The following is an 18,984-nucleotide window of genomic DNA, read 5'->3' as shown; positions in this document are numbered from 1 at the left end:
AGGATGGAGCATTTTCTAGACTCAGATCTGAAAACAGGATTGCCTTAGCAGTAAAGCAAGGTTGTAACAAAAGCACTGGCACAGCCACTCTGCTAGGGGTGCCAACCATCATGCTGGGACAGCAGGAAACACCAGGTCATCTCCAACTGCTGCAGTACAGATTGAGCTCCGATTTCACAGCAGGTAGCAGCCTGGTCAAATTCCGCTGACGTGGATTTCTAGAAGTCACCTGGACTGTTTAGTCCCTGTTTTTGCGCAGCTATTATGAGAGCAGACATCAAGCATGAGCAACTTCCATCAAGGTTATTAAAGCCATCTTTTGTCAGTGCAGCAACTAGTAATGCACTCACTCTGCTCCTCAAACAAGAAGCCAGTCAAGGACTGGCAAGGCCACCATGACTGTATTAAGTAGGTTCCTAATTTTACTGTGCCTGTCTTGTACACCTGTGACAGGCAGTGCCATGATCTCAACTTTCACAAATGAGGAACAGAGATAATGGGTAAATGTGTGCGACTTGCGGCTTGTGCAATGGACTTCTGTTCTGTTACAGCTTTGAGCTGGTTTCTGATCACTGATACCAGTTTATGTGCAATTTCTGTCCCTAGCCTACGTGGATGTTCTCTGGTGGCTTCCATTTCTTAGCAGAGCAACTCAATAGAAGAGAAAGTAATAAGCAGGGATCCTGGTTTTCTCTGTTTAAAAATCCCAAATTCTCCGATTAACATACCCAAAAATCCACGTTTTTTCCTCAATTCAAATGAAACGCCACTATATATATAGGTATCAGTTGAACACAATGTTTTATTGCTATATTTACAATTTTAAAGCAATTTGGAAACCTACAAGTGCCTCAGTCATTATAAGATACGTCCTAAATGCCTATATATTTCGGTGCTTGATTTGGGAGGTTTTTTATCACAGAAAATCAGAGCTCCTCCTGCCCCCTTTGCTCACCAGGACACAGGTCTAGCTGCAGCTGTCCCCACAGCTGCTTTGTGGTGCTAAGTCACATTGATACGCCAGTGCTCTGCCCTGTCCATGCTGTTGCCCCCCACACCCAACCCACAGCCCCCCCAGCTCTGCCAGTGCCTCTCACTCCCGACCTACAGCCCCTGACTTCCCCCCCACTCACTCCTCAGCGGTAGCTACCCAGCGGTAGCACCAGGACACGGGTCCAGCTGTGGCTGTCCCACTCGTTGCTTTGTGGATCTGAGCAGTGCCAACCCCTGCTGTTCTGCTGCCTGCACCTGTGCCCAGGTCCCAACAGTCACCATGCCCTTCCTGGGAAGCCCTTAACTGGAGCTCAGGAACTGAGCTGGGCCTGCCTCTGGCTAGGCAAGTCCCTTCCCTTCCAGGCCAGCCTCCCCCTGCACAGGCTGCTTTAGGGAGTTGGGGTTGGGGCGCTAGGCCCGACTCTGGCAGCTGCTTCTAGCGGGAGTGCCCTCCCCCCCACCATCAGTGGCATACCAACTGGGGAGGGAGGGGCGAGGGGTGCCAGCTGGGCCCTCCAAGGGTACTTGGTCCCCCGGCAGCACTTCTGGTTTTGCTGCCAGCACTTCTGGGATTGGTGATTGGGCGCCGGGGAATCCCTTCCCTCCACTCAGTGATTGGCCACAGACAGGGGGGCGCAAATGGAAGTACTGGCCCCCAGGCGCCAGAGACCCACAGTACACCACTGCCCACCATCTCTCTTTCTCCGTTACATACGCATACCCACCCACACGCTGGCACTCCTGGGCCATCACATACACATAGACCCCGCTGCCACCTCATTCCCTACCCTGCCCATCACCCCCACTGCCACTTCCACACCTCCCCCTCAGCCCATTCGGCATGCCCCCAGGAGGTTCCCAGGACCAGGAACCCCACCCCCTTCACCCAGGTCAGGGCTGCAAGACCCGGTGGCAGTGCAGGGCTGGGCTGCAATGCAGCAGCTGCCTGTGTGGCTATGGCTCCCACTGGCAAGTCCCGTCTTATCTGGCGGCTGGGCACCTAGGGGCCGTACTCCACCAGGGCCAGCAAGGCTGGTGAGGCCTAGGCCAGGCAGGGCAGCACGTGGGCTGGCCATAACACTCCTCTCCTCACTGTGCAGCATGCCCACAAGGCCACCTCCAGCACTAGCCATGGCAGAGCTGCCAGCAGCCCACCATAGCCATAGGCCAGTGGGATGTGGCTTGGCAGCACAGTGAACAGTGGGGCAACAGCCGCTGGACTGGAGGATGGGCAATGCTTACCCCCAGTGCCCCAGCCCCCAACATCGCCCTGGCTGGGTAGCATCCCCAGCCCCAGCTCCCAACTCTGCTCCAAAGGCACCCCCTGCCTTCTGCACTGAGGCACCACCTGCCCCAAGCTGGGCAGTGCTTCCAGCCCTAGGCTGAGCCAAGCTGGAACGAGTCATGGCAGGATGAGGCAGCGTGACCAGAGACAAGGAAGGCCACCCCTGCCCCAGCCTCGGCCTGCAGCTAGGGTTGCCAACTCTGACTGAAGCTATTCTGGGAGATCTTTTTATTCAACATGACGTAATGTCATTAATTTCATCTTCTTAAAATATCCTATTAAAATCTCCTGGATTGCTTTCAATAGTCACTGGGAGATTGATGCCAATTCTGGTGGACTCCTGGCAACCCTACCTGCGGTATGGGATAGGAAGATCGCCACCCACACACCCCTGCCCTGCTGGCTCTTCCCTGCAGGCCCCAGCTCTAGGGTGACCACCTTTTGAAAATCAGAAGGCAGGCCTCAATCTGCACTCCCCACATAGATATAACTGCAGGCAGCTGTGGGAGCTGCTCTCCACCATTTCCTGGGGCTGTATTCCTGGCCACGTGAATATGTACGTGCACACACAGGCACATGGCACCCGCAGCATCCCACTGCCCACAGGCCCTTTTAGGCTGGAACGCTGCCAGCCTGCAAGGGGAAACCTGCCATTTCCCACAACGAACGGAAAACCTGGATCCCTGCACAATACTGCAAATCTGAGCTAAGTGTTCCCCTAGAGTCATGCAGCCTGGGACGGGGACTTGATGTTCCCATTTCAGGACTGTCCTGCCCAATTCGGGACAGGTGGCGACTCTACCTGGCTTCCTGGTAGCATGGTCCTCACCCAACCTACAGAATCTCCCCAGCCCCGCTGAAGGGAGCCTACAACTGCTCTCCACCCCCAGATCCCAGCCCCCCCAAAAGCCCTACTTACCCCAAAGGCCTCAGGAGGGAAAGTGAATCTCAGCCAGCCCTGCCTGACTCAGATTCTCAGGCCCTGCCCCTGCCTCCTTGGGACAGGGCTTAGGGTTTCTCATCCTTCTGCAAGTAGCTCTTGTCAGCTGGAACTCTGCCAGCTTGCAGAGCTGTTTGCAAAAGGGGAAACTCATGCTTTCTCACTTCAAAGAGTAAAATCCACATTTTTCTCCTTTAAAAAGGGAAAATCCGTGTTTTTTCCATGGGAAACAGAAAACCTAGATACCTGGTAATAAGGAAGCTTGGATCCAGTGGCTGCTGTGATTTGTGCTGTCCAATTTACATGCCTCCTTTTGCTAAATACGGGGGGATTAGACTTCAGGAAACCTATGTTAACAAGGAAGGTACAACAGGAAGAGGGCTAAGAATCTTCCAGTAGAGAAACTGATGGAAATCTAGCAACTGCATGCCACAATTTAAACCATAACTAAAAAATTCAAGATTATGAGGAGCTGGGCTCTATTCCAAGTATTCAATTCAACACTCAGTGCCTCACTTTCCCCATCTGTAAAATGAAGATAATGATACTGATCTCCTTTGTAAAGCCCTGAGATCTTCTGATGAAAAAGATGAGGTACTGTTAACACCAAAGTAATAACATGATCCATTTTGGTATTCACTAGTTTGAGGCAACTTCACAAAATGTACTCAATTAAAAAAGCCAAAGGTAGGAAAACCCACACTAGAATATTAATTATTCTGGCCAATTTAATTGGCTTAAGACAAAAACAACAACAGAGTGAATTTCCGGAGCTCTTAGCCCAACAGGTTTTCATACAGATAAGAAGGGCAAAGAATACAGCCACGGAGAATGTAGGAGGCAACGGGAAAAATTTACTCAAAAATGGTTGAAAACACACAATTCTTCAAACAAAGAGAGAAAATTTGGACAACTGGGATCTAAGAAAAAGAAACTTGCTAAAAACTGATGAGCAAAGAGCTGGTAAATGCTATAAACAGGAGAAAAAGAACATCTAGACAGACTGCTCAACTGCATCAGGACTATCCTAGAACTGCATTATTCAACTGCTAATAATGAGGCAAGAAATCAGCAAATGCAGGCCAGAGTTCAAGACAGAAAGATACAGAGATCCTGCCAAATAGTCTTCATGTCTAATTCCTAGCCCGTCAGCAAAAGCGACTTAACCTTTGCAGGACAAAGGAAACCAAGTGCCACAACATCACTGGAGGGACAGAATAGCATACAATGGCATGTAGTGTGGCCATTTCTCTCCCAGTCCACCATTATACATTAACCAACACTGCAGTGGGCAGGGCGCTGGATGTGCCCTCATTTCTCTTGCTTTTACCTACCGTATCGCTAGCTTTGTGCTGTGTAGCTGCCTGGAGGGATTTGAAGGGGCAATGATGGGGAAGCCTTGGAGAAATGATTGCCTGTGAATGTAAATAACCAGTCCTTGATGGCGGAGAAGGCCGCCCCCAGCCCTGCGTTCCCATAAGCTCAGGTACATTTGCTAACGCTTTCTATGTGGGAGCAAACCCTTTGTGAAGGGCCCTCGGCTCTACTCCCCCATTGATTCCAGTCTCTTCTGACTTTCACAGCAATGTAAGGCACAGCTGCTTTGTTAAGGTGCTTAGGAAAACCGGGATGGAGGGCATTTAAAGTGGCTGCCCATCAGCACAAGTGCATATGGGCGATTTAGAATAATTTGTGCAAGCCTGAGGGACAAATTTTACAAAAGAGAAGTATCAGTAGGTCACTCACCCAGCTCCCTTCTCAAGGACAGTCAGCTCTGTTCTGGTTTTCCAGGCAGTTTATTGTTTTCATGCGGGCAAATGTGTCCCCACAGAAACAGCAAACAAAACAGGTGTGTGAATAACACAGAAATAATAAAGCAAAACCTGCAGTCTTTCCTCAGACACTGGGAGGGCAACGCAGGCTCTGTGCTTCCCCTTCAGCACCACAGCCTTCCCTCTGTCCCTCTGCATCCTGCTCCTGAGGCCCTACACCTCATTCATCCATCATCACTGCAACCTACTCCCAGCCTTCCAGCCAGGCAGCCTATGAACTGCTGCCTACCTGCTCCTGGCAGTTCAGCCCCGGAAGGCTTTATCTCTGTACAACATGTCAATCAAGAAAGTAATCCAGTTTTTCCCAACAGTTACAGAGCTAGTGGACAAAACTGGTGTGGGGGCAGGATCTTTTACCTCCATGGAGAACACAGGACAGAAAGGAGCTAGCTGGGCCCTCACCTCCAGGTATATTTCTAGGACTAGCAGCAAGGTCATCTTTGTATATAAAAACAGCATGCACAATCTGGAGTCAGCGAGAGATGAAACATAAAGCCACTTTTCCTGTCAATTTTCAAGGAAGACCTGGCCTTTAAGATATGTTCAGGGAGCTTGCAGCAGAGGTAAAGAGAGAACCCCCCCCCCCCCCCCCGGCTTGTAATACAACTTGGAGAAAAAATACCTCTGTCTACAAGTTTAAATACACCTAAACAAAAGACAAAAAGCTTACCCAAACACCAGAGCTCAGCTGATAGTAGCCAAATCTCACTTGGCCCTGACAAGCAGCACCTTAAACCTCCAGTATGTACATCAGAGGGACGAAGTATTAAATGAACCCTAGCTTATCTGGACTGTTGCAGTGGGGGAGTGAAAGAGGTGTGGCATTTAAACAGCTAGAATCCATATTATTTTAAGGCTTTGTGTCCGTCAACATTGCAGGTTGAGAGAGAACCTCCATCTCAGCCCCCAACCCAGATCACACAGGTCACAGAAATGGACACATCAGATCCAGCTGAAGTTACTCCACTATTTTAGCAGCTTCCACCAAGAAACATAGAACCCTTCTATATTTCTTACTTCAGCTGATGCAATCCCTACCTTCTCCTAACAAGCCAATTTGCTCCCCTGGAAGCTTGCAAGCAATAAAATAGAGCTTACGTACAGAACGCTGCAGACGCCACTCAGATTTTCCATTGCAAGCTCTCCCCTGTGCATTTTCATTTAATAGTCTCTCCCCTACAGTATCCCCAAACACTCACAAGCTGCATTTACAGATAACATCCTTCTGAGTCTCCCCAGCTGAGAATTTTATGTGCACACACAGAGCTCCCCCTGCATCCTCTCTGCTAAGTGCCGGCTGCAGATGCATACACACAGGCACAGCTTGCCACTTCATTAAGATGCACAGAAGATGCCCAGGATTTCTCTCATGTCATGCTACATCTGACAATATTTGCTTTTTTATTTAGTTTTTGAAATGTGTGTATACCCCTTCTAAGAGCCAGGTTAAGGGAGAACAGAAAACCTGGTGACACTTTCTAACCCAGGTCACCATCTTGGCAAAATTATGAATTTTTAAGGGAAAAAACACCAATAAAGTCACCACAGTATCCAAGCAACTTCCCCTGGAAGCTTCTCAGTTAGTGACTTTCCTCATCACCTCCTCTTCATCTGTGGAGCCAACTGGCAAACTAAGTCCAGACCAAATAAGCAGCAAATAACTCTCTTTATAGTGGACGGAAGTACTGCCTTACAAGACCTCTCCAAGAAGATCAGAGACCACAAATAGTTACCGGTACAATGTCCTGGGTGCACAGTCCTTTGGGCAACTCATCAGCAACAAGATAGCTCTTATTTTCACCTTGAACTGACTCCCCCAAGGGTTTTCACCACAATACACTGAGCTGCAGAAATACATGCACACAAGCATGTGAACATGACCCACTACTCTTCTCACCTCCTTTCCCCAGCTCCAAGCTGTCCATCCTGCCACCCCTTCCCCAGACCTCCTTCCAACCTACTGTCTGACTCCTAGCTTATACTGCCTATTAGCCAAATTAATCACCAGGCACCAAGGATATCTCTGCACCCATTAAATCCACCCCCTTCCCTTCATTACCCTCCCAGACACAAATGGAGTACCCACCCTTACACAGAGGATGGTTGTCATATATGTCTTCTGAGCTGCCCTGCCAAATGGTCTCACCACAATGACTTCCCCACAAGGACAACTTAACATGCCTCCAAGCCAGTTGAGGATGTTCAGGGTAGGGAGCAGAAGACATTTTGCTAAGCTCAGGGTCAAACTCCACCAGCTCAGGGTTCCTTAAGAAGCCAGTCAAAGAATAGTCCAGACTTGAATATGGAGATGAGGCCTAGCAGGAATCTGATGGATGAGATGAAGGTCCCAAATCCTCACTTGGAAGGGGCCAGATATAGAAAACACCATGGAAAGGGAAGCCCCTATCAAGCTGTAGAAGTCCCAAGGAACCACAGGGGAAGAAGCCTATGGAGTCAGCAGCAATGAAATTTGCCCTGTTGGGTAGCAATTGCATTAGTCTTCTGTTGTCAGAGCATATTGGTTAGTGGGACACTGATTCCCGACTAGACGCTACCCCAGTTCAAATATCTCCGGAGATACGGAGATGTAGCCCCCTGGCCAACAGGGGAGGACAAAGAAGAAAGTGGTTGGATGACGTTCCACCAGAGACCTCGCAGGAGTTGGAGTTGCTTCTATGGCTGTGTTACTGCAATGATAAGTATTTGGTAAATGTTCAAGAGAGAAGCAAGTGTGGAGGCCTGTGTAAAGGTGCCAGTGGAAAGCTCTTTTGCTAAGCAAGTTGCTGATGCTACTGATAAACTACTGCCTACAGCAGGCTACCAGCCATTAGCAACAGGAGGCTGCCCAGAGGGAAGCACTGAGCAGGTATCGCTGCCTACACATGACTGCCAGCTGCAGAGGAAAGCTGGCAGCAGCCATCTGGAAATGGCCTGGCTGAGGACAAAGCATCACAGCAGAAAAGATAAGGAGAAGCAAGAAAGATCCAGCAAAAAAAACAACACCTGGAAAAACAGGTGAGCAGAAAGCTGGTATGTGGAGCCATAAGAATAACCACCACCACCTGGAAGATGAGGGTGGGAAGGAATAGTAGTCCCTAGGGCTCAAGAATTCATTGCATTTACCAGAAGAGAAGGGTGACCAAGTGCTTCTGGCACTAGCCTGGGATTGCAAAGCTTCAGGTTCAACCCTCTGCTCTTGCCACAGACTTCCCATGTGATCTTGGACAAGTCCCTTACCCTCTTTCTGCTTTAGTTCCTCATCTGTGAAATGAATAAAACATGCCAGCATCCTGGGGCATCTGAGGACAAATACAGCAACAAAAAAATAAATAGATAAAGGGGGGGGGAGGCATTCAAATATGGCCTCCACTGCCATAGTACAATCGTCTGCTAATTCTGCAGAGTTGAGAAAAGAAACTGCACGGTACAATTACCACTGTCAATCTCACCTTCCTAGTCATGTGCGCTTCCTCCAGCAGAGCTATTTTTGGCAATTGTGCATTCAGATGATGCTCATTGTTTAGTACTCCAGAGAGCAGTAGCAGGATTCAGCTCCAACAGACAGGCAGGCGGTGATGTGCTCAAACAGGTTTCATCCTCCACTTTGTTACATCCCTTGGGAATGAAAGAGGAAGTGTAAGAGGTCTGCACCTCCTCTGACTTTCTGTTCCCTGGAAGGGACCATGTGGAGTCACCTAGTCAGACCTTCCTGCTTGGCACAAGTCAGAGAATTTCACCCAACAGTTTCCTGAACCAGCCTCAACTTGTGGTTGAGGCAGAGCTGAGTTTTTTAAAAGGGCATCCAAGACTCTCCTTTCTGGAATTCACCACATCCTGTAGCAAGGGGTTCCAATGGCTAAAAGGCTCCACCAGTAAATGTTTGCACCTGCTTCCCCATTTGAGTTTGGCTAGCATCAGCTTCTAGCCAATGGGCCCTGATTTCTGCATTCATGAGAATTGCCACCAGAGGAACCAGAGAATACACTGAAACCTGCACAGCACAAGATAGCAGAGCACTGATTCTCAGCCAGGATGCCTTGAGATCTTTTCACAGGTGCTGCAGGGTGCCACACAATGTTAGCACTGTTAGGTGTCCAAACATGACTTACAAGATAAACCCAGAGGTTTCAAATATAATCCATAGTGTCCAGAGCATTCAGCCCTGTTGCTATCTTCCTGAGATCTTTGCAACAGAGGAACTGCATTTTTATTATGCTTCTGTAGTCAAAAAAACAGCTGAAAACTATGAGCTTTCATTTTCCAAGGGGTGCCTCCAACATAGCAAGGGGTGCCTTGAGTCTAAGAAGGTTGAGAACCATTATTAGAGCAACACCAGAGTTGACTACCCTCAGTAAAAGATGAAAATGTAGAGGCAGCAAGGACACTCCTGCCTACAAGCCTGCAGAAACCAGATACTCTTTTGGCTTCTGCACTCTGGGGTTTTTCCCAAGACTGTGTTAATCAAAGTTTGCATCCAATAATTTATTTGCATTGCAGTAGTGTTGACTCTGGGAGCTCAAAGGGCCGACCAGACTGTGCTAGTGCTGTACACTGGTACAGAACACAGGTTAAAACACCTACCTCAAAAAGTGTTACAGTTTCAAAATTAAATAAGCATTTACCACTTTGGAAGCAGCCAGAGAAATATCCAAACAATTTCACAGGTTATCCAGTCTCCAGACTGCAACTTATTGCCTAGAGACTCTCTCACATGAGGCACCCTATCAAATACCCATAAACAATCAATCCAGGAAGGATACTTTTCCACTCAACCCCTATTCGCCAGGAAAACCAGCCTATCCATCTACTTTCAATTCACAAGGCTGGAAACCTCAACATGTCATCCACACTTAAACTTCTTATAAAAATCAAAGGCACAGCCATCTAGATGCAGCCATGCTTCCACCTTCTCCCAGTCTCCTCAGCAAGCAGACCACATTCCCCAGGTTTTCAAGCCTAGTGATTTATTTATTTGGGGTGGAAAGTGTCAAGATTCAATAGAACTGCATATGCTACAGGCACCTCTCTAGCAACTGTGCATAAAATGGATTCCTCTACATTTTTAGTTAGCGGCTTTGAGAGTTTGCAGCAGTAATGATGCAAGTGTGTCCCTGTTCAACAAACAGTGGTGGGCAGCACTGGATATCAAGGCAGCATTAAAATTGCACATGTAAATATATATCTATTATAAACATATACACATATATATTTTGTTATGCATTTGTTGGGTGGACAAGCTGTTAACATACACAAATAGTTACCTACATTTCATTTTCCACTCACATAGCTTAAGTTGTTGGGTGCTTCTTGGTTTGAGATACTGGAGATTTTTTTTTGTGTGATGTTTCTCAAGCTACATTTTAAAAATATTTCATTACATTCCCCCCCCTCTTTTTAAAAAATAACAGGCCAGTTAGGATCTTGAGTTCTCCAAATTCCTCAACTCCCAGCCTAGTTTCCTACAAACCAGACCTAGTTTTTTACCTGGGCTGGATTCCCTTGACTGCCTACTTCACTTCCTGGCAGCCCCTAAACTCAGCACAGCCCCCCGCCAACTTCTAGGTTTCCCACTGACAGAGTTTCAATGCTATGGGACATATACTGCCCCTACTTAAGTCTCTATGTAGTGCCATAGCAGCACAGAGAGGTCTCTCATGCTGCAGCTGCCCGCTGCCCCTTCACAAGCCCTGCTGCAAGTGGACATGTAGAAGGACAAGCTCAAAGCACTGTGCCGTGGGGATCTGAAACTGTACCACAGCTCAGGTCAGAGAGCTGACAGCTGCTCTGAATAATGGCAAGAGTCCTGTTGACCCCTCAAGCTACTCAGAGGATACGAAACAAGTCTGTCCCCCAGCCCCATCCTAGCCCACATCTCTTGGAGGCAGAGTACCAAATCCAACAGACAAGATCCTTAGAGTAAGGAAGAGCTGTTCATTCAGCATTTGTATGGCACCTCGTACGAAGAGGTTCTGATCCATGACAAACTCAGAGGAGCTACCATAATACCAATAATAAACCGTCATTTATGGAAGCGTTTTCATCATTTCATAGTAGCTAGGGTCAGGAGGCACCTGAACAGATCATCTAGCCTGACCCCCTGCCACAGGCATGAATGCTAGGTTTACAAGACCCCAGACAGGTGATCATCTAACTCTTTTTGAATTTACCCAAGATAGGGGCAAGGACCATTTCCCTAGGAAGCTGGTTCCAGATTCTGGCCACCCTAACTGTAAAATATTACCTCCTGATCTCTAACCTAAACCTATTCTCCATCAGCTTATTACCATTGTTCCTCGACACCCCAGGTGTGGAGAATCGGGCTCTTCCTATTTGCTGATGATCTCCCCTGATGAGTTTGTAGGCAGCCACCAGGTCCCCCCTCAGCCTCCTCTTGCTGAGGCTGAACAGGTTCAGATCCCTCAGTTTTTCCTCATAGGGCCTGTCCTGCTGCCCTCTCACTAAACGGGTGGCCCTCCTCCGAACCCTCTCCAGGCTGGCCACATCCCTTTAAAGTGCAGCGCCCAGTACTGGATGCAGTACTCCAACTGCGGCCTAACCAATGTCGCAGAGGGGGGAGTATCACCTCTCTGGACCAGTTTGAGATGCATCTTTGGATGCACGACAAGGTATGGCTGGCCTTGCTGGCTGTGGTCTGGCATTGGCAGCACATGTTCATCTTGCAGTCAATAATAACTCCAAGATCCCTTTCCACCTCTGTGCTTTCAAGAGGGAAACTTTGCAGCCTGTATGTATGCTGTGGATTCCTTCTCCCAAGGTGCAGCAACCTGCATTTGTCTATGTTGAACCCCATCCTATTCTCATCTGCCCGCTTTTGTAGTCTGTTTAAATCTAGTTGCAGCCTCTCTCTCCCTTCAAGTGTGCCCACCTCGCCCCACATCTTAGTGACATCAGCAAACTTGGACAATGTGCTTTCAACCCCCTCATCCAAGTCACTGATGAAGATGTTAAACAGTGCAGGCCCAAGGACTGAGCCCTGGGGGACCCCACTGCTCACATCTCGCAAAGTTGAGTATGACCTGTCTGCCTCTCTAGGTGCACCCCATCAGCCAGTTTTTTACCCATCCAACTGTGTAGGCATCAATGCCACAGTCGCTTAATTTATTAATGACATGAATATAGCTAATGCATTATTTAAATATTGTATATGGAGAACAGCATTTGGCTTATTATAAACAAGCAGCTGTACTATATTAAGCTATCTGGAAATATTAAAATAAAAATGGTGGCTGTGCCATAGCCAAGTTATTTGGTAATTAAAGCCTTGGCAATTTTAGGCCCAAGCGAACATATGTGGGAGAGGTCTCCAAGTGCACACTTATGGCATTTGCTACAGGGCAGTCAGAATGAGATTTATTGGTGATCAGTGTTTCTAAAGAGATGCCAGTGCTCATGCAGACCTCTCCAGTAACTGAGAATGCTAGTTTTAATTTCAGACAAACTGATACACAGTGAGAATAAGGGTCAGGGTTTTTAAGGTATCAAAAAAATCAACTGACTTAGGTGCCTAAACAGAAATGTGGCCCTAAGTGTCTTGCCCAAGGTCACATGGGGAGTCTGTAGCAGAAAAGAACTGAACCAGAGCCTCTGGAGTCCCAGAATTGCACTTGCATGGTCAGTGAAGCAGAGGAGTAACAGGTTTCTAAGCTGCAGCAAGAGACCTGTTTTACTAAAAAAGAGCAGAGGAACTGCATTACTGTTAAAGGTTACGGGGACGCACCACCTACAAAACTACATCCAGTCTCAGACACTTGCCTTGTAAGATGGCACAAACTGAAGAAAGCCCAGAGAAGAGCTCTTATATTTATCAGAGTTGGAGAGGGCTTTTAATTAAGAGGGACACATGAAGAACCCAAGTCAATACAGTTTGAGGAGAAGGCTCCCATAGGGGTTGATTAATACTGCAATTTATAAACAACCCCAAATCTTTGGAGCATTTACAGGGGATTTGCAGTTGCCAAGTCGCAAAAGGAATGACCTCTCCCTCCTGGGAGTCAGATGAGCTCAGGCTAAACTTGCCGACCAACCCCCACCTGGCAGGTATGGGTGCAAGAAGCCTTTCAAAGCCTGGCACTGCCGACACCACAAAATCTACTAGGAGACTACACCACTGCAAGCTCACTCTAATGTTTGGTAGATTATCTTGAGCCTGGAAGACTCCTTAAAGTGCAGAGCTAAATGACAGACCCAGCTACAGGGAAACGTCCAGGCTCGCTAGGTTCTATCGTGAGGTGGGACCTTTACACTGCTCATCTGCATTTAGAAAACAACACCCCCCCCCCCTGCGAAAATCCCCCAAGACATAAAAAAATCCTGTAAGATCCTGGCACCACCCTTTCTAGCCCAGTCAGGGAGAGAGTACTGAGGACAGCAACTGTTAACAGGCAGATGGGAATCTCCACGACTTCTACAACTGTGCCTCAGCACAGCAAGATTATCCAAGACTGCAGAAATTGGCACGGAAAAAGCAAAGACTCTGCTTGTTCAACATAACAAAAGATTATTTCAGGGACTCAAGAGTACAACCCTCTGCCTCATTTCCTAAATGTATACACTTCCCATTTCACAGAACTCCTATGCCACCCCCAGGGCCATCGTCCTATGCTACAGATTACCATATCACTGTACTGCTCACAGGGCATTAACACACATGGGGGAATCCCTGACAGCGATCTAGTCAGCTTTATATCAGTGCTCCCAGTCATGGCCCCAAGTGAGCTCAGTGGGAAAGCAGAGTGCATAAAGCAAAGCCCGTTTCATTTCTGCCTTCCGCCCACCCCCAATATTCCCCAAGCCTGGTTAGACTCCTAGCCTATCACCTTGCACAATTGAGCATGCCAACAGATCCCTTCTCTGAGACAGCCATCAGATCCCTTCTGCCCAGGAAAGATGTGCATTTGCAGCTGGACAGCCTTCCCCATTGCGCAAAGCGCTCCCTTTGGAAGCTACACCTTAGTTAACATGGTCAGTACATGTGGCGTAAGCAGATACCAGGAAGTAGATAGCAAATGTGCAACATGGCAAACACTACTGGGGCAGGGACCCAACCAAAACATTTTGGCTGGGGCAGGAAACAAGTCGCTATCAGGCAAAGAGCACAGAATGATATTACAATTCTGTACAAGTGGCCAGTGGGCTACTACAGCCACATGTGCCAGACCTGTGGGCACAGCTCAGAAGGAGCATGCCTCAGAAGGAGAGGCACCAATGGATGGGGCTGAATTCAGCACTTAGGCACCTTCTAGCTCCAATCTACACCCGGTATTTTCTCAGACATTTTCCAACTTTGCCTCAGAGCTCTCCTGCGTCAGCAATCATCACTGACATTGACACCAGAAAGGTGTGACACACTAGTGGCCTTTATGTGCCAATGCTCCCACCTATGGGATTGTACCAGTGGCAGCAACTGTGGGAAATTTCAGGGAACAAAAGTTCCAGCCAGCAGGATCGGGCCATGTGACTCTCACACTTCATTAACACTACCCCTCCCCGGGGGTGTGAGAACTGGTAAACAGGAGGGAACAAACACAGCTCATTGGAGATGGTACTAAGAACAACTTCACAGCACGGCGGGGGGAAGGGGGGGGGAAATCAAACAAGGCGACAAGATATTCAGCATCAACACAGCTACATCATCCCACAAGGTAGATGACCAAAAAACAGGTCCTGGAAGAGCATGCAGGGGCCAGAGGCAGAAAGCTGGGCAGGAGAGGGAGAAGAAAGCCTACTGCAGTTGCACAAAACAGCAGAAGTTCCAGCAAAACTCGATGTGTGCTCAATCACAGCAGCAAATGGAAGAGACTATTAGGGAGAGGATAGAGGTCCCAGTCCCATGCTTCTGCATTGCCAGTGCTAGATCAAACTAGGACAAGGTGGGAAGATGACAGAGAGGCCCCGCTTTGGAGCCGTCCTACCCCAAAGAAGGAACGTGGCTAAAAGGAGAGCAATCTGCTTTCCATCTTCCTTCCTCCACCACCCAGTTGAAATGGTGATGTCTAGCAGCACTTGTGTGCTCTTTTGGCAAGCTCTCCTCAGACTTCTAGGGTTTATCTTACCACCCTAAGGGCTAAGATACAGAAATGCAGATCCCTCACCACTGGCCACTCTACTGCCCTGCACCCAAACTGACCAAGCTCACCCCACAATTTGCAGGGAGCTGTACTGTATAAGGCATCACACTTTCTCCACCATTCACAGAAGCTACCTGAGGTAAAGGTAGTGAAGAGCTGCATCAGGACCATACTTTCAGGGGCTTCTCAACAGGAGAGGTTACACATGTAGCTGAACCTCTGCCGTGAGATGCCAAGAGGCTCCAAAGGGATTTCCATAGTGAAATCCTTACCTTTTAGTTGGCTTTCTAAAATCTACAATTGTGACAAGTGAGTTGCTTCCACAACTATATGAACGAACCAGTCACAACCAAAAGGGTTTTGGTGCCTTCTCTGACTCCTAGCCAAGAACTGAGGGTGCAGGAAACACTGAACAATTAGACTACATTACAGCACTACATTACTTAAGATCATAAAACCTTTGGTTCTGTTCTGCATTTGTACAGCATCTAGTATCATGGGATCCTAGTCCAGGACCAGAGCTGCTAAGCAAAAGCAAAAGCAAAACACATGTACTATTTATTACTAAGTGCTTTCAGAATACCTATAAATTAGAAAGTCAAGAACTTCAAGGAGAGCTCCACTTATGTTAATTCTCCAGCCATGCAATAAGCCTTTTTCTGGATTTAGAAAGAAGTACACAAAGACCTTTGACAAGCAAGGTGCTGTTCTGTGATGCTAACGAATAGCTAAGAGTATCTATTTTCATACCCGTACCACCGATGGGATCCAACTCACAGCCTCTAAATAGGACAGGCGCTGACTGCTCAGTCTCACTCATGGTGCAAAGGAGGCTCTAAACAGGCACTAGGATTCCAAGTATCCAGTGCCCAAATGAATCCTCTTTGTCACGCAGAGTTCTACCTTTAAATGAAGCAGTCCCTGCAACTAGTTATATGGGAGCAGAAATCCCATGGGGAACACATAGCTATCAGCACCACGGCAGATCAGCTTCATCTTGCCCCATCACATTACCTGTGCCTTGAGTTTGGCTTTGGAAAAAAATAATGATATTGTTATGGAGATGCTTTGCTGTTTTCAAGATGGGATTGAAAGCAAAGCCCTAAATCAGCAGTGCGCCAGGCTGACTGGCAGCAGTTCAGGAGGGAGGTTGCCTTTCCTTCCTTCCAGCAATATGCAATGTGAGGCTTGCTACAGTGACTGACCCTCCCCACTGGGGGAGGCTGGAAAACAGTCCAAGCAGCCTGCAGCATAGGCAGCCTGCAGCATCCTTCTCTGCTGCTCAACCCCAAGGCAGAACGCTTGCTATTTAAAGACATCAGGCACATGCAGTTATGCACTCATGGCACATCCTCCCCCCTGCAAAGACAAGCATACAGTTTGGCATTAACCATCCTGAAATGGCATGAAGATGATTCCGTTACCTGCTGGCAAGCAAATGCTCCAGTAATGCAGCAATAAGTGTTCCTCATAGGTGCTCACTCTGGGGGACTGCTTCCCAATCAGCTGCTACCCAAGTACTGAACATTACACAGGAACACACTTGCCGTCAGAGGCTTTGCTACTACAAACAAAAGAAAGACCTCAGCAGCTCCCTGTGGATAGCAGCCACCAGGCTCCACATTCACCCAAGTCTGCGTGCAAGGCAGAACTGAGGAATGGCACCTGTCCAACTAACAAGCATCTCAAGCTGGAGATGCTATGTGGGTGACAAGATTTAAGCAGCAGCTTTCATCTGCTGCACACCCTTATAATTAGAGGTGACCTCCATGCCCAGTCCTTCTCTCATACCCACTTCTCCACAATTAGCAAAAAAAGGCCTGAAACCACTTGAAAAGCAGAAGGGAGTGATATGCTTTTTGAACTAGAACTTCAAGTCCTGTCCAGCCCACAGAATTATAACATCACAGATGCCAGCCAAGGGGGTGCCAATTAGCTGAAAGGGAAAGTTAGGAGAGAAGGGGTGCCACGTGGATTAGAACACAGCTGTCCAACTGGTGGCCCACAAGCTCCATGCAGCCCACAAAGGGTTAACTTCAGTCCCCAGGCTCCTGCTCAAACCCCATTTCCTATCACTCTGGGCTCCCCCCTCCCTCCAACTTCCACCTCCTGCTCCCACCCCTGGGGGCTGTGCAGTACAGGGCGGCACACAGTTGAGGGTGAGCCTGGAGCCATACAAGAATGTGGTGCAGCACTGGGGGTGGGGCCATGTGACCACAGGGGTCCACGTCTCACCTTGGTGTGGCCCCCAGCCCCTTAAAAAAGTTGGACAGCCCTGAGTTAAGACATTAGCCTAGGACTCGAGAGACCCAGGTTCAATTCTCTGTATGACTGTGGCCAGATTTAAGGCATTTGGTATCTAACTCTCATTAATTTCAATAGGAATTAGGCACTTGCATACCTTCAAGGATGTGTGCAATAGTTTCTTTTGCCATCTGTACAATGGATAAGTGTTGCCCTACTCCACAGTGCACAACGATACATATGACAAAGACAGTGAGGAACCCAGTGACTACCCAGTAATACTCACTACTGCACTGTTAAAAAAAAAAAAAAAAAAAGATGAGAGGGATTGGGGAGGCAAAGAGGATAGATAGGACTGGACTAACTGTAATTTTGCACTGAAAGATTCATGAATGTCAAACATTTAGGTGTTTGTGGGCATCTTTTCAGATGCAAGTTAAATCAATATTCAGTGTGCACACAAGGACTTGCACCCAAGTAGTTTAAAACTAGATTGTTACAATCTGAGTTTTACCAATGTAACTGCTCTGTTTAAAAAAGTCCTAACTCATCTTCAGCTACTTTAATTTTAAGACTGTCTAAATACTAGCCTTACATCTAAAGAACTTGTTCGCAGCTCTCTCTACACACACTGATTTTTTTCAGCACAAGCCAGTGGCCATCTGTTATTTAAATTATGGGTTTTGTTTCTTTGTTAACACTCTTAACAGAAAACTTCTTCCAAGTTTTGAAGCTAAGGATGTAAGATCCTGTCTGTTCAGTTATTGGCCCAGAGATCTCCCAATTCACATGTGTGAAGAAGCATCTAAGGAGACCTCTAATAAAAGTTAGCAGGAAACAAGATGGGACGTTCCTAACACTTTAAGTAGAAAAAGTAGAAAAATATTTTAAAAGCTTTTTTTCCTGTGATAAGCAATTCAATATTTCTTAGTCTTCACTAAAAATACTAAATCAGCTCATGAGAAAATGGTGCTAGGTGAGGAAAGATGTTTGTTCATCACAAACTTATTATAGGTCACTCTCCCCACTGCCAACAACTTCAAAAATTGAAGAAAATGTAGACACATATACACAGGCAAGGTTCTTTGGGTATATGTGATCTCTTTTATTACACCAACTGAGCAGTCGGAAAAAAGTTCTTAGCGAGTTTTGGGGCACAGTCACCTTTCTTCACTAAAAACCACACATACACACAACACTGCTTCCTATTCCTGAACTGAGTGAAGTGTCTTTCATAGCAAAACTAGGGTTTGGCCTCCATCTTTTTCCTCCACGCAGTCTTTTGCTGCTCCTTGGCAAGAAAGTTGTTTTCTTGTGCATGATTCTGTGTTACCATGAGCCATTACAGGTGTCCATCCTGGCACAGCAGACTGAAATGTGTTAGCTTAAGAGGCTCCAAAACCCACATGGATGGCAAAACTAGGCATCATTCATAATGGTTTAAAATGAATGAAAAGGTGGTCTCCAGAGACGCCCCTAGATCCATCCTCCACCTCAGTCATCGATATCAAAAACAACAGTGCTTTCATTCCTCTGATCCCCACCTACGCTGGAAGCCACGGCAGCTTCCTCCCCTGCAAGAAGTAAGATAGTGGCAGGCGC

At 47.5% G+C, this 18,984-nt stretch overlaps 1 protein-coding gene across 7 annotated transcripts in view; it reads right to left on the bottom strand.

Annotated features, from left to right (window-relative positions):
• Window positions 1-18,984, bottom strand: part of PPFIA4 (PPFI scaffold protein A4) — a 169,137-nt gene that overhangs the window by 149,253 nt on the left and 900 nt on the right. The window lies entirely within an intron of this gene.

The sequence above is a fragment of the Crocodylus siamensis genome, chromosome 13 (assembly GCF_052110815.1).
Source record: "Crocodylus siamensis isolate JL-2025a chromosome 13, ASM5211081v1, whole genome shotgun sequence".
Lineage (NCBI taxonomy): Eukaryota > Metazoa > Chordata > Crocodylia > Crocodylidae > Crocodylus > Crocodylus siamensis.
This window is presented reverse-complemented; position numbering and strand designations above follow the sequence as displayed.